This window comes from Choloepus didactylus, chromosome 7 (assembly GCF_015220235.1).
Source record: "Choloepus didactylus isolate mChoDid1 chromosome 7, mChoDid1.pri, whole genome shotgun sequence".
Taxonomy (NCBI): Eukaryota; Metazoa; Chordata; class Mammalia; order Pilosa; family Megalonychidae; genus Choloepus; species Choloepus didactylus.
Genome location: NC_051313.1, coordinates 8,908,527 through 8,930,620, shown reverse-complemented (window position 1 = coordinate 8,930,620; position 22,094 = coordinate 8,908,527). Strand labels below are relative to the sequence as shown.

The 22,094-nt window shown below is 40.0% G+C and overlaps 1 long non-coding RNA gene across 1 annotated transcript; it reads left to right on the top strand.

Annotated features, from left to right (window-relative positions):
• Nucleotides 1–14,831: 14,831 nt before the first annotated feature.
• Nucleotides 14,832–18,126, top strand: LOC119539797. Its single transcript, XR_005217939.1, has 2 exons — nucleotides 14,832–14,887; nucleotides 17,729–18,126. It is a non-coding gene; the product is annotated as an uncharacterized LOC119539797 (long non-coding RNA).
• The last annotated feature ends 3,968 nt before the right edge of the window (nucleotides 18,127–22,094 follow it).

Below are 22,094 nucleotides of genomic sequence, written 5' to 3'. Positions count from 1 at the left end.
TTCAAGTTCCTGTTTTCAATTCTTTTGGGTATATACCTAGGAGTGGGATTACCAGGTTATATGATAGTTCTATGTTCAGCAATATGAGGAAACACAAGAATGTTTTCCACAGCAGCCGCACCATTTTAGATTCCTACTACAATGTACTAAGGTTCCTATTTTCTCTGCTCCTTGTCATTTTCTGGGTTTTTTGTTTGTTTGTTTGTTTTTTGTTTTCTTTTAAATAATACCCATTCTTCAGGGTGTGAGGTGGTATCTCATTGTGGTTTCAATTTGCATTTCCCTAATAGCTTATGATGTAGAGCATCTTTCATGTGCTTATTGACTATTTGTATATCTTCTTTGGATAAATATATATTTAAGTATAATACATTCAGCTCTCTAATACATTCACCATTTTAGTATAATTGTGCCTAATTTGCTCTAAGATAACATTTCCTTTTAATCCTGGAAAAGCCTCTAAGTTTGCCCAGTCTGCTATAACAAATACCACAAACTAGTTGGCTTAAAAAACAGAAATTTATTATCTCACAGTTTTGGATGTGTACATTCATGTCTTTCATTAAATTTGGGAACTTTTCAGCCATTATGTCTTCAAATATTCTCTCTGCCTCTGTCTCTCTTTCTTCTCCTTCTGGGACTTCCAGAATGTGGATATGGATACAGTTGATGGTATCTCACTTTTCTTCATTCTTTATTTTTTCTGCTTCTTGGTGCACCAATAGCATAAAGACTAGGAGGAAAGAAATATAAGTATACTATTGTAAATCACTGAAAATATGATGGATTATAATATCATTTATCACTGTGTTAACTGAAAGATGTGTACTATAAATCTCAAAACACTAAAATAACAAAAGAAAGAGTTATAGCTAACAAGCCAATAAAGGAGATAAAACGGAATCATAAAAACAATACACAATTAAACCAAAATAAGGCAGAAAAAGAGGGGAGGGGGAATGAAGAACAGATGAAACAAATGGAAAATAAACAGCAAGATGATAGACTTAAATGTAAGCATACCAATAACCACATTAAATGTAAATGGTCTAAATGCCCCAAATAATAGGCAGGGATTGTCAAAATGGATTTAAAAAAAATAAGAAGAACCAACTCTATGCTGCTGAAAGAAACATAATTTAAATATTAACTGGAAAATGAAAAGAAAAGGACACATTATAATGATAAAGGGGTAAATTCATGGAGCGTACATAGCATCATAAGTATTGATGCTTTTAATAGTAGAGCTTCAAAGTACATGAAGCATCAACTGATAGAACTTCATGGAGAAATAGAAAAATCTAGCTATTCACAGATAACAATACTCCCCTCTCATTAATAGATAATACATTTAGAGAAAAAATCAGGAAAGATATAGAATACTTGAACAGCACTACTGACTTGAACAGACATTTATCAAATACTTCATCCAACAGCTGTAGAATATATAATCTTTTCAAGAGCACATGAACATTTACCAAAAAAGACCACACACTTGGCCATAAAAAGTTTCAATAAATTTACAAGGATTCAAGTCATACAAAATATGTTCTCTGGTCACAACAGAATTAAATTATAAATCAATAACAGAATGATCTCTGGGAAAATCCTCAAATATTTGGAAACAAAAGAACATACTTCCAAATAATCCATACGTCAAAGAAGAAATAAAAAGGGACATTGAAATTGATGGTGGTGATAGCAGAACAACATTGTGAATGTAATGAATGCCACTGAATCGCAGGCTTGAAGATGGTTAAAAGAGAAAGGTTATGTTGTATATATATCATCACACAAAAAAGATTTGAAGTAGAGTCTATAACTTTCAAACCATTAGATAAAATACCTTCATGATGAGTAAAGAAACTGAGTCAGTAGTTAAAAATCTTTCCACAATAGGAAAAAAAAAACAAAAAACTAACAACACAAAAAGAGAAATCTGAAAGTAATGAAAATTAAAACACAATTTAGGGGAAACTTATCGCATTTAAACACCTATATTAGGGGGAAAAAGGTCTCAAATCAATGACCCAGCTTCCACAATAAGGAATTAGAAAAAGAAGTGCAAATTAAAGCCAGAGTAAGCAGAAGAGAGGAAATAATTAAGATCAGACAGGAAATAAAAGAAACAAAACAAAAAAACAAAAGAGAAAATCAATGAAATCAATATGCAAAAATCCATTTCAAATCAATTGAAATTTAAAGAAATACAATTTACAATAACATCAAGAACATATAAAACACTTTGTGTACGTAAACATTGAGGACTGGCGGTTTGATGTGCCAAGCCCTCTATCACAGGACTTGCCCTTATGAGGCTTGTTACTGCAAAGGAGAGGCTAAATCTGCTTATAATTGAGCCTAAGAGTCTCCCCCTGAGTGCCTCTTTGTTTCTCAGATGTGGCATCTCTCTCTAGCTAAGCCAACTCAGAGGGTGAACTCACTGCCCTTCTCCCTACGTGGGACCTGATTCCCAGGGGCGTAAATCTCCCTGGCAATGCAGGATATCACTCCCAGGGATGAATCTGGACCCTACATCACAGGATTGAGAACATCTTCTTGACCAAAAGGGGGATGTGAAATGAAATGAAATAAAGTTTCAGCTGAGCAATTTCAGATGGTGTCGAGAGGTCACTCTGGTGGGCACTCTTATCCACTATATAGATAACCCTTTTAAGGTTTTAATGTATTGGAATAGAAAGAAGTAAATACCTGAAAGTATCAAACTGCAACCCAGTAGCCTTAACTCTTGAAGACGATTGTATAGCAATGTAGCTTACAAGGAGTGACAGTGTGATTGTGAAAGCCTTGTGGATCACACTCCCCTTTATCCAGTGTATAGATGGATGAGTAAAAAAACGGGGACAAAAAACTAAAGGAAAAATAGGGTGGGAGTGGGGAGGACAATTTGGTTTTTTTTTTAATTAAGATTTATTCACATATCAAGCAATCATCCAAAATATACAATCAATTGATCACATTATCATCATATAGTTGTTCATGCATCACCCCGATCTATTTTTTTAGCATTTTCCTTGTAACAGAAAAAGTGATAATAAGAATAAGAAAATAGCAGTGAAAAAGGAACATCCAAATTGTCATCCCCCCCACCCTATTGTTCCTTTAATTTTTTGCCCCCATTTTTCTACTCATCCATCTATACACTGAATAAAGGGAGGTGCAATCCATAAGGTTTTCAAAATCATGCTGTCACCCCTTGTAAGCTACATTGTCATGTAATAGTCTTCAAGAATCAAGGCCACTGAGTTGGAGTTTGATAGTTTCAGGTATTTACTTCTATCTATTCCAATACATTAAAACCTAAAAAGTGTTCTCTATATAGTACATAAGAATGTCCACCAGAGTGACCTCCCGACTCCGTTTGAAATCGCTCAGCCACTGAAACTATTTTGTCTCATTTTGCATCCCCCTTTTGGTCAAGAAGATACTCTCAGTCCCATGATGCCAGGTCCACATTCATCCCCGGGAGTCATATTCTGCATTGCCAGGGAGATGTACACCCCTGGGAGTCAGGTCCCTCAGAGGGGGGAGGGCAGTGAGAGCACCTGCTGAGGTGGCTTAGTTAGAAAGAGAGGGCCATATCTGAGCAACAAAGAGGCACTCAGGGGGAGACTCTTAAGAACAATTTTAAGCAGGCCTAAGCCTCTTCTTTGCAGTAACAAGCTTCTTAAAGACAAGTCCCGTGATAGAGTGTTCGGCACATCAAACTGCCAGTCCTCAATGTTTGTGAGAACATCAGCAACCACCCAGGTGAGGAACCCCAACACCTCTGCATTTCCCCCCAGCTCCTCAGGGGAGCTCTGCATATATTTTTCATTTTTTTTTAAATTAACTTTATTAAACAATTTAAAAAAAAGACAATAAAAAACCATTTTAAACAAAACCAAAACAAAGGGGTGTCCTTTTTTTTACTCTTACCATTTTTTTTTTAATTCTTATTTTCACTTTTTCCGGTGCAAGGAAAATGTTCAAAAATAGATCAGGGTGATGAATGAACAACTATACGATGCTAATGTGAACAATTGATTGTACACTTTGGATGATTGTATGGTATGTGAATATATCTCAATAAAATTGAATTAAAAAATACTTTGTATGCAATTTGACAAAATATGTGCAAGATTTGCCCAATAAAAACTACAAAATACTACTGACAGAAGATAAAGAAGGCCTAAATAAATGAATAGATAACCTGTTCACTTGTAACACTCTTTTTTTTTTTAAGATATCAATTCTCCCCAAATTGACCTGTGAATTTAATGCTATCCCAATCAAAACCACAGCTGCTGCTGATTCTACAACACGGTTGAATTTTGATAACATTACGCGAAGTGAATGAAATGAAAGGCCACATATTTCATGATTTCATTTATGAGAAATGTCCAGAACAGACAAATCCATAGATAAAGAAAGCAGATTAAGTGGTTGCTAGGGGCTGTGGGGAGGAAGTAACAGGAAGTGACTTCTAACGGACATGGAATTTAATTTGGGGGTTGTGCCAGTTTGAATGTATTATGTCTCCCCAAATGCCATTATCTTTGATGTAATCTTGTGTGGGCAGAGGTATCAGTGTTGATTAGATTGTAATTCTTTGAGTTTTTCCATGGAGATGCACTGCACCCAACTGTGGGTAATGACTCTGATCGGATAATTTCCATGGAGGTGTGTGCCAGTTTGAATATATTCTGGCCCCCCCAAACACCATTATCTTTGATGTAATCTTGTGTGGGCAGACCTAACAGTGTTAATTAGATTGTAATTCTCTGAGTGTTTCCATGGAGATGCACCCCACCCCACTGTGGGTGATGACTCTGATAGGATAATCTCCATGGAGGTGTTGGCCCGCCCATTCAGGGTGGGTCTGAATTAAATCACTGGAGCCATATAAATAAGCTGGGAAACAGAAGGAACTCAGTGCAGTGCAGCTGTGAGTGACATTCTGAAGAGGAGCTACAGCCCAGAGGGACACTTCGAAGAAAGCACAGGAGCCACAGATGAGAGAGAGTTTGAAGACGGCCGCTGAAAGCAGACTCTTGCTCCAGAGAAGCTAAGAGAGGACAAAACACCCCAAGAGCAACTAAGAGTGACATTTTTGAGAAACTGTAGCCTAGAGAGGAATGTCCTGGGAGAAAGCCATTTTGAAACCAGAAACAGATGCCAGCCACGTGCCTTCCCAGCTAACAGAGATTTTCTGGACACCATTGGCCATCCTTCAGTGAAGGTACCCTTTGTTGACGGATACTCTATGGCCTTAAGACTGTAACTGTGTAACCAAATAAACCCTCTTTTATAAAAGCCAAACCATTTCTGGTGTTTTGCATTCTGGCAGCATTAGCAAACTAGAACAGGCATGATGGAAATGTTTTGGAATCAGACAGTGGTGATGGTTGTACCACCTTAAGAATATACTAAATCCATTGAATTTGTGTATATTAAAATGGTTAAATTGGTGAATTTATGGTATATGAATTTTATTTCAATTAAAAAATACATACCTTAAAAAAAATCCCAGCAGGTATTTTAGTAGTAATTGACCAGCTGATTCTGAAATTCATGTGGAAATGCTAAGGACCTAAATAGTCAAATTTAAAAAGAACACAGTCAGAGGGTTAACGGTCTCTGATTTGAACACTTATAAAAATACAGTATTCAAGAAAGTGTTGTATTGAACTAAAGGCAGATAAATAAATCAATGGAGCAGAATAGAGAGTGCAGAAATACACACACATGCTTAAAAGGCAATTGATTTTCAACAAGGATGCAAAGGCAATTAGTTGGAGAAAGGATTGTGTTTTCAACATATGGTGCCAATTATTACTGTGCTATGAATTCCATATATTTAAAGGCAATATCTCTTCCTTTTTCCCTGGCTCTTAAGGCTCGGAAGATTTGTATGTGTTCAGAGCTAAGAGAAATCTAGACATGGGAATCAAGAGCCTGTAATATAAATTATAACTCTTCAAGTTATAATAATCATGCATAATACCCATTTTATTCCTTGAAGCATCCCAGAGCACTTTCCTCACAGAGTACCATACCAATTAGGGAACCCTGTTCCATCATAAATAACCTCATTTGTTTAGTACTTAGTTTCCAAAGCAAGTACCCCAAATAATTGATTGTCTCAAGGGTGATTCTCACCTTCACTGGTGAGATAATGTAGGCTAAAGGACTTGGGAATTTGTGTGACTTGACTATAGAACCACAGAGTTTTATGACACCTGGTCTAGTTCTGTGCCTAGCAGTTTATTTAAATCTTAGTATTAATGTTAACATTAAGTGGTTCATAAGTGGCTTGACTTTTAAGAAATTATTGTGTGGTATTTTAATGCACATCATTTGCTATGTGGTAAACATCAATCAGGGCCTTTGGCTCAGTTAAACACACTTCCTTCCATACAACTTTGAACTGTGGGTTTTACTGATGGAGGGAACTTTGACAAGTCTTCCTTTGTGTCAGATATGGGGAAACTGAAATTGGGTAGAATTGTAAGCAATGAGACTTGTTAAAATGATTCCATCATTTAAACATTGTTTGAAATTGTAATAAAGTACCTCCCTTTGTAAAAAAGTAAACAAAACAAACAAACAAGAAAACATACGGTGCCAGAACAATCTGACATCCCTATGCAAAAAAAAAAAAACGAAAAAAAGAGGAAGGTCTTTGATCTATATCTCACCCATAAACCAACTTCTATGCAAAACTGCTCATAAAACCAAATGTAAAACCTAAAACTACAAAACATCTATAATATTAGATAGGAGAAAATCTTTGTGACTTTGGATTAGGCAAAGATTCTTTAAACAATGACCAAAAATAATCACCCACAAAAGAAAAACTAATAAATAGGATTTCACCAAACTTATAATTTCTGCTCTTTGAAAGATACTGTGAAGAGAATTAAAAGATCAGCTGCTGATTGGGAGAAAATATTTGCAAAGCATATTTCTAATAAAGGACCTGTATCTGAATATATACGGAATTCTCAAAGAAATACGTTGCCCTGCGGTAGGAGAGTGAAATTGAGAAGTACAAGTTCTAGTTACCCTGAGCGCTATCTAGATGGGGACTTCCCCACAGTTTGGGTACATGAGCCAGTAAATTATTCAAGTAAGTTTTCTATTCCTTGTGACTGAAAATGTCTGTAATATGAGTCATTGAGAGGAATAAAAGTTTGAGAAGAAGGAAGAGAAGAAATGCTAACAACATGTTCTATAACAGTAGCTATTGAGAAACAACAGATGTAGCACAATTTTAAGGAACTGGTAGTAAAACTTGATCATCTATTTGGCTATGATTTCATTTTTACTGGGCATCTATTAAATTTTTTAGAATTTTTGTTGTGCTATCATATATATAACATAAAATTTTCCATTTTTACCAATTCAGTGGCATTAATTACAATATTAATTACAATATTAATCATATTGTGCTACGATAACCACCATCCATTACTGTTAAAACTTTTAAAGCACATTTATTTCAACCCAAGAAATCTGGTGTTGTCTGTCCTACGGAAAAAATAGCTTATGTGCACAAAGGGATATGTGTAAGGACGTTTGCCACAGCATCATTGTAATAATAAACAATGAAAAACAATTGAATAGTCCATCAAAAAAAGAATAGTTAAGCAATCCATTGTCAATCCATATCATGTGGTATTAGGCAATAGTTACAAACATAAGATGAATCTATTTATACAAACGAAAAGAGCTCCAGGACTTCTTGTGTGAAACAAGCAAATCACATGCATTAATATAACACTATCTATGTTTCTTAAATGAAACCCACAAAACAAACATCTGTATTTCCACATGTAGACACGCATGTATATAAATGTATAGAAAAGAACTGGAAAGCTCCTCCTCCAACTGATTCTGGAGTTTATCTCTAGGGAGGTGATGGGGATTGGGAGGAGTTTATCTGCTTTGTTTGAACTTTTCACTCATGAAAAAATTCATTAGAACTTCAACTTAAACAAAAGGAAGAGTATGAATAAGATTTACTGAGCATTAACAGTGGACTAGCTGTTATGTAAAATAAGCTCCCTGTTAAATGGAAATCTTTAAATATACCCTATTTAGGTTCAATAAATAATGGGAAGCATATAGCTTCCACTAATGAAAAGATCAAATAGTACTAAGAAACAGCCTTCTAAAAAGGTTGATTAGGATAGGAGAAAAGAACTTAAACTACTTTATATTTACAAATAGAAGTATCAGACTTCAAATTGATAATTTTTAAGAAGTTCGTGTAGGTTTCTTGTTGGAAATTTAGTGCATTTTCCCATGGAAAGAATGTTTAGATTTCCAAGTTAAGTCCCAAAACCTGTTTCATCAGTGTTCTTTGGTAGGAATCATCAGAAATGCTCTGGAAATTAATGTAAAAATGTATTGAACACAGAGGAAGGGCTCATCTAATCTACGGAGACATACTATATTAGCCTTCAGGAAGAAGAAAAACCAGAGTAGCTCTCAGAGCTAGGCTAGCCATGGACAGCTGCACTGTCAGTGTTGCCTGGAACTCAGAATCTTGAGTCAAGTGATCCAAGAACAGAAAAGCATTGGCAAGCACTTGGTTCTGTCTGTCTGCTCCAGCCTCCTAGATCCCCAGCCCTCCTAGCAGTGCTTAAGAGATCAAGTTTGGAAGACTTTCTGAGCTCACATCCCCAGCTATGCTTCTTATTAACCATGAACTTTGAGCAAGTGATTTAACCATAACTATCTTCCTCTATAAATATGGGGATAAAACTTCTGATGGTTAATTGGAATAGACCTACTCAGCAAATGGCAGGTTCCCCATGTTGGTTCCCTGACCTGAGGAGTGAGGGCTATTATGGTAGGAAAGGCCAAGTGGAAGCCACTAGAACTGTCTTTGCCTTGCAAAATAGTAAATCAAAAGCAATACTACATTCCTGGAGGCCTTTCAGAGATTAGGGCCGCTCTCTAGGACGTGAATTATGCAGGGGTGGGGAGTCCCACCACAACCCTCTTATTTGGCTTCTGCAGAAAACAGATGGATCTTGAAGGATGACAGTGGATTATTGTAAACTTAACTAGGTGGTGACTCCAATGGCAGCTGCTGTTCCAGATGTGGTATCATTGCTTGAGCAAACTGACACATCCCCTAGTACCTGGTATGCAGCTATTGGTCCGGCAAATGTTTTTTTCTTGATTCCTGTTAGCAAAGACCACCAAAAACTACACAGCTTCACTGTCGTACCTCAGGAGTATATCAGCTCTATGTTATAATCCAGTCTGCAGGGACTTTGATCCCCTTTCCTTTCCACAAGACATCATACTGGTCCATTACATTGATGACATTATGCTGATTGGATTCTTTGAGGAAGAAGTAGCAACTACTCCAGACTTATTGGTAAGGCATTTGCATGTCAGAAGATGAGAGATAAATCCAAGAAAAATTTGGGGGCCTTCCACCTCAGTGAAATTTTAGGCATCCACTGGTGTGTGGCATGCTGAGATACCCCTTCTGAGGAAAGGATAAGCTTATGTTGCATCTGGCCCCTCCTACAACCAAAAAGATGCCTAGTTGGCATCTTTGGCAACTTATTGCTCATTTGGTTGTGCTACTCCAGACCCATTTACCAAACGACCTAAAAAGCTGCTAGTTTTGAGTGGAGACTGGAACAAGAGGAGGCTCTGCAGCAGGTGCAGGCTGCTGTTCAAGTTGCTCTGCCACTTAGACCATATGATCCAGCAGATCCAATGGTGCTGGAAGTGTTGGTGGCAAATAGAGATCCTGTTTGGAGACTTTGGCAGGCCCCTGTAAGAGAATCACAGAGCAGACACTTAGGAGTTTGGAGAAAAGCTTTGCTATCCTCTGCAGATAAATACTCTCCTTTTGTGAAATGGCTTTTGACCTGCTACTGGGTCTTAGAAGAGACCCAGCACTTAACCATGGGCCACCAAGTCACCATGACACCTGAGTTGCCCATCATGAACTGGGTGTTGTCTGACCCATCAAGCCATGAAGTTGGGCGTGCACAGCAGCACTCCATCATAAAATAGAAGTGGTACATATGAGGCAGGCCTTGAGCAGGACCTGAAGGCACAAGTGTTACATGAGGAAGTGGCCCAAAAGCCCATGACACCCACTCCTGCCACATCACCTCCTCTTTCCTGGCCCACTGCTATGGCCTCTTAGGGTGTTCCCTATGATCAGTTAAGGAAGAGAAAACTTGGGCCTAGTTTACAGACAGTTCTGCATGATATGCAGGTACCATCTGAAAGTGGACAGCTGCAACACTACAGCCCCTTTCTGGGACATCCCTGAAGGACTGTGGTGAAGGGAAATCTTCTCAGTGGGCAGAAATTTGAGTAGTACACCTGGTTGTTCATTTTGCTTGGAAAATGAAATGGCCAGAGGAGCATTTGTATACTGATTCATTGTTGCCAATGGTTTGGCTAGATGGTCAGGGACATGGAAGGAACATGATTGGAACATTGGTGACAAAGAGGTCTGGGGAAGATGTATGTGGCTAGACCTTTCTAAGTGGGCAAAAAGCATGAAAATATTTGTGTCCCATGTGAAATGCTCACCAGAGGGTGACTTCAGGAGAGGAAGATTTTAATAATCAAGTGAATAAGATGATCCATTCTGTGGATACTACTCAGTCTCCTTCCCCAGCCACTCCTGTCATTGCCCAGTGGTCTCATGAACAAAGTGGTCATGGTGGTAGAGATGGACGTTATGCATGAGCTCAGCAACACGGAATTCCACTCACCAAGGCCAACCTGGTCACAGCTAATGCTGAGTGCCCAATCTGCCAACAGCTGAGACCAACATAGTCCCCGATATGGCACCATTCCCCAAAGTGATCTGCCTGCTTCCTGGTGGCAGGTTGATTACATTGGGCCACTTCCATCATAGAAGTGGCATCATGTTGTTCTTACTGGAATAGACACATACTGTGGATACAGATTTGCCTCCCTGCACCCACAGCTGCTGCCCAAACTACCATCCATGGACATACAGAATTCCTTGTCCATTATCATAGTACACTGCACAGCATTGCTCCTGATCAAGGAACCCACTCTCCAGCATATGAAGCTTGGGATTGGGCACAAGCCCAATGAATTTATTGGTCTTACCATGTTCTTCATCATGTGAAGCAGCTAGGTTGATAGAACAGTGGAATGGCCTTTTGAAGACTCAATTATGCTGCCAAATGGGACTTACAGGGATGGGTCAATATTCTCCAGGAGGCTGTGTATGCTCTAAATCAGCATCTACTCTATAGTGCTGTTTCTCCATAGCCAGGGTACTGAGGTCCCAGTAATCACGGGGAGGAAATGGGAGTGGCATCACTCACTATTACCCCTACTGATCCACTAGAAACATTTTTGCTTCCCATCCCCATGACCTTATTTTCTGCTGGTATACAGGTCTTAGTTCCAAAAGGAGGAGGAGTGTTTCCACCAAGAGACACAACAATGATTCCATTGAGCTAGAAGTTACGATTGCTTCTAGCCACTTTAGGCTCCTCAGGCCTCTGAATCAACAGGCAAAGAAGAGAGTTACTGTACTGCCCGGGGTGACTGATCCTGATTACCAACAGAAAATTGGGCTGCTACAACACAAATGAAGGTAAAAAGGAGTATACCTGTACTGCAGCAAATTCCTTAGGGCATCTCTTAGTACCAGTATGCCAAGTGATGAAAGTCAAAGGAAAACTGTAATAACACAACCTAGGCAGGACTGCTAATGGCCCAGATAGTTCAGGAATGAGGTTTGGGTTGCCCTGCCAGGCAAAGAACCACAACTAAATGAGGTTCTTGCTGAGGATGAAGGGTATATGGAATGGATAGTTATAAATACTAGGTACAAACATGTGACCAGTTGTAGAAATGAGGTATGTAATGATTATGAACATGAATATGTTTGTATATATATACAAGGCAAATATCTTTGTTTTTTTCCCTCTCCCATTCTCTTGTTATATAATGTAAGTTGTATTCACTTCATATTATAGTATCTAAATTACAGGATATCAAAGATTAGAGTGCATATCACTCAAGGATTTACATCCTCTTCTGGGGAAAGTGTTAGTACAATTCCAGTTGTATGTGGGACAGTTATATTATGATACCAAAAGTATGACTATGTTCTTGTCTTTATTCAGAGTATAAGTATAGTTTAAGGAGAAGTATATAGGTGCCAGGTGGACTGTGATGGTTAATTTCATGTGTCAACTTGACTAGGTTTTGGTGTCTGGTTGTTTGGTCAAGCAAGTTCTGGTCTGATTTCTACTGTGAAGGTATTTCTTAGATGACTTTGCACCCATAGTCAGTTGATTGCATCTACAGCTGACTGCATTGACAGTCTACAAAGGAGATTGCCCTCAGCGGTGAGGGGATCTCCTCATCCAATCAGTTGGAGGTCTTAAAGCTAGAACTGAGGGTTTCAGAAGTCAGAAAGAAGAATTCCTGCTTCTACTTCACCCAGCCACCTCCTCCTGGGGAATCCAATGTCACCTTCATCAGAATTTCCAACTTGTGGCTTCCTCTATGGTATTTGGACTTGCTAATTTCCATGGCCACATGAGCCAATTCTTATAATAAATCTCTACTTAAAGATTTTGAGAGATTAAATTATATAAAACATGTAAAAATGATTGGCAGATGTTGCCTTCAATCGATGTTGGCTATTATTACTGCCTATTCATGAGCAAAAATACATCAACATGTTAAGTATTCATTAATGGATGTATGAAGTGATTTTCCCTCCTATTTTACAAAGTTACTCTAATGTGAGTATTTTATCCTATGAGTCAAAAGAAATATATACTTTTTAGCTCTGAGTTGCAATAATATGATGACCAGAATTATTGGCTTAGAAATTCAGTAGGATCTGTTACTCAAATTTAAATATTCTTATGATCAATCAATAATGTTTAGATATTTTTAGTAGAGTTTAAGAACTATCATGTTACATTTGACCCATGTAAATAAATAAAAATTTTGTCTCCAGAGAAAAAGATAATGTAGTCTTTTAATTGGAACTGTCTTAATTCAACAGACTTGCGTGAATTTCAAAAGTGTATATCTAGTTTGGCTCTTTTTTCATGTATTCATTATTCATGATGGCTCTGTCTTAGTCTTGAACAAATAAACACCAGAATATTTCAAAATACTGAACTGTCTGTCCTGGCCAGAAATACATCCCAAGTGACCAAAACTAAAAAGGTCACAAGATGTTTCCCTTCATTTTGTCATATGATCTTAGATATGGGGCTCTCAAAACACAAGTTACAATAATTAGCTATTTAGAGACAAGACAGCCCAAATCTATCATTTAAAAGAGGAAATAAATGGTGAGGACATTGCATTCTTAAACTAGAGCTTCTGAACTGAAAGTTTTTGTTCGTTTAAAATAATTCCACATGACAAGGAACCAATAAGAGAAAACCCCAAATTAGTGGTGGATACTAGAAACCAGTTCACTCCCCACCCCTTGTCACCACTGCTCCAACCAGCGTCCTCTATGATTAGGCAGGCTGCAAAATGATGTGGTGGCTTTCCTCGACTCCACTGGATGGAGGTAGGGCAGCCCTGTGACCCTGTTCTCACCAACCCAAGTCTCTGCTGGAGGCTTCTAGAGAAGCTTTTATACAAGGGTAGAACGGGCTGGCAACTTCCGTTAAACGCTGCCCTTCCCTATTCCTGCTCCTTCCCTCTGGGAACCCAGACTGATGCCTGAAGTGTAGCTATCTTTCAACCACGGAAATCGGAGCCTGTGAAGGCATCACTGAGCCGCCCTCCCAGCCCTGGATGCTTGTCCCAGATATCTTGTAGCTTGAGGCAAATAAACCCCTGACTTGTCTAACCCACTCTTTCTTGGGCTTTCAGTTTCTTGTAGACAAACACATTTATAATTGACGAAAGTAATCCACCAGTGAAAACATTGCTCTCTGACAGCTTCAATTTTTCCAGAGACTATCAAGCACCTAAGAGAAGATGGTTTAACAGGCTTGCCTGAGAAGCCTGATTTACATATGTCATGTGAAATTTTCTTCCCTGTGCTAATTAACAGAATAAACTCTAATGAAAAAAAAAAAAAAAGTTAATGTGTTTTACCATTATCATTTTCATGGGGAATGAATATATAATTTAAAGAAAGTATCAATGAATTCTGACATGTGGCTATAGAGTCTTTTCAGTTCTCTTCTCCTAAAAAAAAAAAAAAAAAAAAAAAAAAAAAAATCCTACACTGCTGCTCTGGTTTACTTAAGCTGCTGGATTGTAATATACCAGACACGGATTGGTTTATACAATGGGGGTTTATTAGTCTACAAATTTACAGTTGTAAGGTCATGAAAATGTCCCAATTAAGGTGTGATGGTTGGGTTCATGTGTCAACTTGGCTAGGTGGCCTAGCTGTCTGGTCAAGCGGGCACTGACCTGATGATTGCTGTGAGGCCATTTGAGGCTGGTTAATAAACCAACGGGCTGGTTTGTCAGATCATCAGTCAATTGACTGCAGCTGACTGATGACTCATCAAGGGGCGTGCTTCCACAGTGAGAGAATGCAATTGGCTGGATTTGGTCCTGGTGATCAGTTGGAGGCTTATAAGCCGGACGGTTAGAGAACCTTCACTTCTTTCTTCAGCTGCTTAGTGAAGCATTTCCTGGGGAGCTCGTCGAAGTTGCCAGTTGGTTTCCTGAGGAGTTCGTCAAAGTTGTCAGTTCGTTTCCTGAGGAGTTCGTCAAAGTCGCCGGTTCGTTTCCTGAGGAGTTAGTCAAAGCTGTTGGTTCCTTTCCCAAGGAGTTCATCGGACATCTTCCTTGGAGTTGACAGCTTGTTGACAGCTCTGCAGAATTTGGACTCGTGCGCTCCCACAGTTGCGTGAGTCACTTTTACAATTTGATAATCAGAGACATCTCTCATTGATTCTGTTTCCAAGGAGAACCCTAACTAATACATAAGGCATCAACAAGATGATACCTTCTCTGAAGAAAGGCCAATGGCATCTGGGGTTCCTCTGTCATATGGGAAGGCACATGATTGGCTTCTGCTGGTGTTTTGCTCCCAGGTTGCATTCCTTTCAGCTTCTGATTCCAGTGGCTTTCTCATTAAGCATCTGTGGTTTCTCACTTGGCCTCTCTGGGGCAAACTCTGGGCTTCATCTCTTAGCTTAGCGTCTCCAAACGTCTTTCTGTCTTCATCTCCAAGTGTCTGGGTCTGTGTTGGCTCTGAGCTCTCTGTCTCTCCCTGAGATCTCTTAAGGACTCTAGTAAACTCACTCAGACCCACCTTGAAGGGATGGGGTCACATCTCCATGGAAACAACCTAATCAAAAGATCCCACCCACAATAGGTCTGCCCCCACAAAACTGGATTAAAAGAGCATGGCTTTTCTGAGGTACATGTCAGTTTCAAACTGGCACAGCTACTAAGTAGAAATATCACAGCATAATAATTACATAATGTTTTTCCTTCTGGGTATGGGGTGGGGCAATTGAAGTAAGTAAATACGGGCAACTCTTGGAATACAAATAGGAGTTTTCCAACCTCCTACGCTCCCTTCCCAAACTCCCTACCCATGACAGGATGTGACTTTTGGAGACAGCTCTTAGTTATTTCTAATTTTTATAATCAAAATTATTTCATTGGATCTTAAGGTGGAGAAAAATTCCTGCTATCTAAATGAGGTCAAACAATCTCCTGGAAAGGAAAGCAACTTGTGAGCTATAGGCAAGGTTGACTTGCCATGAACCGGCTCTGTTCTGCCTGTGGAATGTCCACGCAGAGGTTTCTGGAGGACTGCCAGATCAATGTGCTCCTCCCCTGGGGAGATACAATTTGGGGCACAGGGCTCCACTGGTCCCTCCAGGGCTACCTCAGGAAAGAAGACAGACATAGAGGAAGAAAAAGTCTCGCAGTTCCACCCCCTACCCCAACACCACACCTGAACCAGGAAGTTACACAGAAGGGCTGTGGAGGGCGATCACATCTGCAGCAAATCTGCACTGCTTTATAAAAAGATAGGTACATACCCAAAAGAATAGAAAGCAGAGAGACTTTAACAGATACTTGTGCACCAGTGTTCAGAGCAGCATTATTTACACCAGCCAAAAGGTGAAACCACCCAAGTGCCCAGCTACAGATGACTGGATAAACAAATTGTGGTCCATCCATACAATGGAATATTATTCAGCTGCCTGTAAAAAGAAATGAAGTTCTAATACATACGGCAACATGGGTGAATCCTGAAAACAGTATGTTGAGTGAAATCAGCCAGACACAAAAGAAAATACTGCATGATTCCACTTATTTGAAATATCTAGCATAAGCAAATTCAGGCAGACAGAAGTTGCCAGGGATTCACGAGACAGGGGAAACGGAGTAACTGTTTAATGGGTACAGAGCTTCTGTTTGGGATGATGAAAGATTTTGGTAACAGATGGTGGTCAAGGCTGCACAATACTGTGAGTATACTTAAAGCAACTGAATTTTACACTCAAAAATGGCAAAAATAGCAAATTGATGTTATATATCTGTTACCACCATTTATAAAGAAAGAAAGAAAAGCATTAACTGGGCTAACACATACCCTAGCGCCAGTTACAAATGCAAGTATATTACTTAAAAGGGGGAAGGGGTGAAACATGAATCCATCAGCAGCCCTATACACTTTAAAATTAATTGAGTTATAAGTTGGCTAGGAAGAGTAGTGGAGCAGTCTTGAGTGATTCATTTGACTTTGTTTGCTGATTTTTCAATTGCATTAAATAAAAATTAGTGCAACCAATCATTTTATATTCACATCCTGAAAGGGTTTAATCAATCAGTCACTCAATGGTTTCCTAAATGTGGGAACGTTAACTGGTCTACTTCGTAAAAACAGGGCTGCTCCCTCGCCAGGTAATTTTCGCAGCTAGAAGCACGGAAAGCCTCTGGTCCCAGGCATTCTGAGCGCCAGTGCTGTCGACTTATCCTGAGGCGAGGGGACAGTAATCTGATCTCTCTCCAAGTTCTTCTGTGGTTAGCCCTGTCGAAGCCTCTTGGGGCTCTCTGAGCTCTTTCCCCTGTATTTAGAGCAACCATTTTAGGGACACTTACTTTTTTATTTCAAAGTCTGAGGCTTTAGCCATTTTCTCTTGCTAAGGGTCTCTGAGTTTCTGCCTGAGATCCGCCTCCTATTCTGGTGAGGGGGGACAGATGTGGCAGACACCAACCTACGTCTCACCTCTGTACCTGCAACAGGGCCAGGGTGTCTTTTCTCACAAACTTGGAGATCTGAGCGTGTAGTCAGTGTCCAAGGAGCAAACAAATCCTCTCAAAGTTCTGCAGTGGGAGAGAAAGATGACTTAGCCCAAGACAAAAAGTCTGTGGACGCCTTTGTCCCTCCAGAATGGTGGCCTCGTTGTGTCCCTCACGTCTTTGATGTTAGGCGGGGGTGCGGAACCTGTGGCTGACACAAGCTTTCAAGGCCTGCTCTAGTCTCGCCTCCCTCCCACCACACACCACTCTTCTTTCTGTAGCTCTCATTTGACAACTAACCTTTATATGTGAATAGCTTTTCTCCTTAGGTCAATTAGAAACTCTGAAGAACAGATGAGATGCTGGAACAAGTTTTTGTAAAGTTTACAAGCACTCATCAAATGTGTGTAGTTGGTAATCAAGAGGAGCAACCTCAAGTTTGAGACAAGAATTTGATGAAAGCAATAATTTCTGCCTGGTTTAGGAGGAATTTGGAATCGTCAGATGAACGAATGAGTGTCAGAGAATAATGTCTGGGGCTCCACCAGTCCAAGAAAGTGGGTTTAGGAGGATGAGAAGAAGAAGGTACCACCAGAGAAGGAAGTGGACTTGGAGGCCAGGAGTAAGGTTGGTCCTGCAGACCCTGCAGGGAGAACCACAGGAGAAATTCCAGAAGTGAGGGGCCAACACATCACCTGAAGCCCAGGACTGAGGAGCCCCTGGTGGGTACATGGGGTTTGAACTGTTCCTCAGGGTCTCTTCTGTGGCATCAGGGAAGGCCCACCAAGGGATGCTGGGCCACTGTGATTTGTCTATTGCAAAATATGAACACAGTTGTTGTTTGTTTATCTCTAAATAAAACTTGGCTTTTCTACACTGCAATTACTGAACTTGCAAGTGGGGTTCATACCAGCTCACCACACGATCAAATGGACTGCTTTCCCGGGTTTTGGCTCATGCCAAAGAATGTGATTTTGGAGTAAAAAAGCTCCGTCACTTAAATGTTCTCAGCCTGGTTTCCTCTTTCTGAAAGGGATATGTTTCTCATGAAAAGTAATTGCTTCTAGCACCTGACCAGGCACAGAGCAGACACTCTGTGAATATTAGCTTCCTTCCATTCTTTATGCCGTAAGTATATCTGGCAAGATGATTGTAACTTAGGACATTAGTGCATGTGTAAGCTCCAATAAATGCTTCCTGTACCGAAGCAAAGGAAATAGCCTGAATTTTCAGAGTCTTTGAAGAAAGCCCAAAAAGGCATCTAGTTACTCCAGTGTTGCTTTTCTCCCAAGTAAATGACCTATGATAAAAAGCAAGCTGTTTTTCAATTAAGTTCTATTTGTGGTATGAGGTATTCGGTTTTCAGAAAATCAACTCTAGGAATTAATTTACTTCCTTCTAAGAAATAATCTTTCAAACAGCACTGATTTTGAATTACCTTTCTTAGGCACATTATGATCCTTTTATTTCTACATGATATGTAATTTTTATTTTAAATGCTACTTAAATATAATTTTGAGTGCTGTTTTCACTAGCTGATATTTATAAACTCGAAAATGCATTTTGCCTCTATTGGTATATATTTCTAACTATCCATTCGGATGTACAGCTGAGGAATCTTGGCACATCAAAAGGATATGAAACAATTTAAAAACAAAACTCAAGAAAAATGGACACCAAAAATTAGTCTGAGTCCTGAAAAGAGCAAACACTAACTTAATTTATCACTTTTCCATTCATGACAATAGAAACACTTTTGGGGGGGTGGTTAGTAGACCCTGATGAAGACAGAGAATATGAACTAAATATACATCATTATATTAAAAAAGAAAATTTCTATTCAGCCACAAGTTACTATTGGTTGATCAGTAATAATCGTTAAAAACAAGAAAATTTTGTGCTTTAACTCAACAAATGTTGATTGAGCATCTATTATACCCCAGCACTCTGCCAGCCCCTACAAATACAGCAAAGAATGAGACCCCTATCTCTTATTAGTTACATTTTATATTTAAGTACACAACAAACTATATACTCATGTGTTTATAATTTTTATGGCGCTAGAGGACAAAATTAAAACCTAATTTTATATTTTAAATATTAATTTTGTCCTAAAAATAAGTGAAAAAGAAGACAGACAGGTTGTGCTAAAATAGAAACTCAGCTCTGAGAGTTACTAGAATCATGGCCCGTACACTATCTGGACACCTCTCTCTTTCTTTAAAATTCAAACTAGCCTTGAAAAGCCCTGGCGTGCCTAAGGAGCATGTTGTCGATAGAAATTGAGATGGGAGGGTGGCAAGAGCAGAGCCAGAGCTCAAGGAAAGGGAGGCCGTGGGCCCTAGTGGACCACTGTCGCAGGGCTCCCCTCCCTCCCTCAGCCCTGGAGACCTGAAAGCACTGGAGGGGGTGGGTGTGTCCCCCACTGGACTGCTGGTGGGCTTGGCTGCATGCTCCGACCACCTTCTATTCGCCCTGTGGTTGGGGGTGGGATCCTCTATCCTAAACGGTACAAGATGGTTGAACACACACACATGGACAGATGAGATGGACAGAAGTGTACCAGTCTCAGACCCTCACATCCGGGTGCCACAGAGGCTACCTGGGGCTGCACGCAGGAGCAGAGTGAACCATCAGGCTCACGGAGGCAGGCCTTGTAGTAACAAGGGGGAGAAGTGCCCCTGGTTCCTGCAGGAGGATGTGATTGGCTTGTTTCAATAATTTCGCTGACAGGCAGGAGGTGAGGCCCGCTAGGCTGAGGACCGGGTGGGCTGCAGCTGGTCCGGCCGTCGGGGGCACTCCCCAGGTGGGAAGGGCATATCAGGTGAGAGCAGGGGAGACCACAGTGCGGCCTCTGGGGTCCTGTGATGCCAAGGCTCAGAGATTCAAGGCAGCACTTTAATAGTGTGGCTTAATTTCAGGCCTTACAAGGTACTGTACGACTTGCTCTGGCCGATGGGATGTCAGGGAAGGTGCTGCCGCTCCTGCCTTCTGGCTCAGCCTCCCGCACCCCGGGACTGGCAGGAGTGGAGGCACCCAGGTGGGGCCCCGGAGTGAGAGCCAGAGGCAGCCACACTTGACCCAACACCAGAGCCAAGCCAGGCCCACCTGCAGCCTGGAGCTGGGCCACCCCGCCTGACCCACAGACCTGTGAGCAAGAACGTAAACGCTTCATTTCATGCTGTGAGCCTCTGAGGGTTCCTGAGTTCTGTATACAGGATTTATATATATATAAATGTTCTAAAAATTGAAAAAAAATTAATTTATTGAGATTGTTCACATACCATACAACTATCCAAAGATCCAAAGTGTACAATCAATTGCCCATGGTGCCATCACACAGATGTGCATCCATCACCATAATTAATTTTTTGTTCAATGTTTAGAACATTTTCGTTACTCCAGAAAAGCAATAAAGTCAAAAAAAGGAAACTCAAATCCTCCCATATCCTAACCAGCCCCCTCCATTATTTTTTTTAATTCATTTTACTGAGATATATTCACATACCACGCAGTCCTACAAAACAAATCGTACTTTCGATTGTTCACAGTACCATTACATAGTTGTACATTCATCACCTAAATCAATCCCAGACACCTTCATTACCACACACACAAAAATAACAAGAATAAAAATTAAAGTGAAAAAGGGCGATTAAAGTAAAAAAGAGCACTGGGTGCCTTTGTTTGTTTGTTTTTTTCCTTCCTCCGTTTTTCTACTCATCCATCCATAAACTAGACAAAGGGGAGTGTGGTCTATATGGCTTTCCCAATCACATTGTCACCCCTCATAAGCTACATTTTTATACAATCATCTTCAAGATTCATGGGTTCTGGGCTGTAGTTTGATAGTTTCAGGTATCTACCACCAGCTACTCCAATTCATTAGAACCTAAAAAGGGTTGTCTAAATTGTGCGTAAGAGTGCCCACCAGAGTGACCTCTCGGCTACTTTTGGAATCTCTCCGCCACTGAAGCTTATTTCGTTTCCTTTCACATCCCCCTTTTGGTCAAGAAGATGTTCTCCATCCCGTGATGCTGGGTCTAGATTCCTCCTCGGGAGTCATATTCCACATTGCCAGGGAGATTCACTCCCCTGGGTGTCTGATCCCACATAGGGGGGAGGGCAGTGATTTCACCTTTCAAGTTGGCTTAGATGGAGAGAGAGGCCACATCTGAGCAACAAAGAGGCATTCGGGACCCCCTCCATTATTGATTCATAGTTTTAGTACAGTACATTTGTTACTGTTGATGAAAGCATGTTAAAATACTACTAACTGTAGTATATAGTTTGCAATAAGTATATGTATTTTTTCCTATATGCCTCTTTATTATTAACTTCTAGTTATAGTGTCATACATTTTTTTTTCTAGTTCATGAGAGAGATTTCTACTATTTGTATAGTTAATCATGGACATTGTCCACCACAAGATCCACTGTTTTATACATTCCCATCTTTTAAGCTCCAACTTTCCTTCTGGTGACATACGTGATATCCTTTCCACCACCTTCACACACCTATCAGCACTGTTAGTTATTCTCACAACATGCTACCATCACCCCTGTCCATTTCCAAACATTTAAGTTCACCCTAGTTGAACATTCTGCTCATAATAAGCAACTGCTCCCCATTCTTTAGCCTCATTCTGTATCATGGTAACTTATATTTCATGTCTATGAGATTATATTTCATAATTAGTTCATATCAGTGAGACCCTGCAATATTTGCCTTTATGTGTCTGTCTTATTTCACTCAATGTAGTGCCCTCAAGCTTTCTTCATCAACCCCTTTCTTTTAAGGCAATTTTGTTCACACACCATACATTCCATCCTAAGTAAACAATCGGTTCC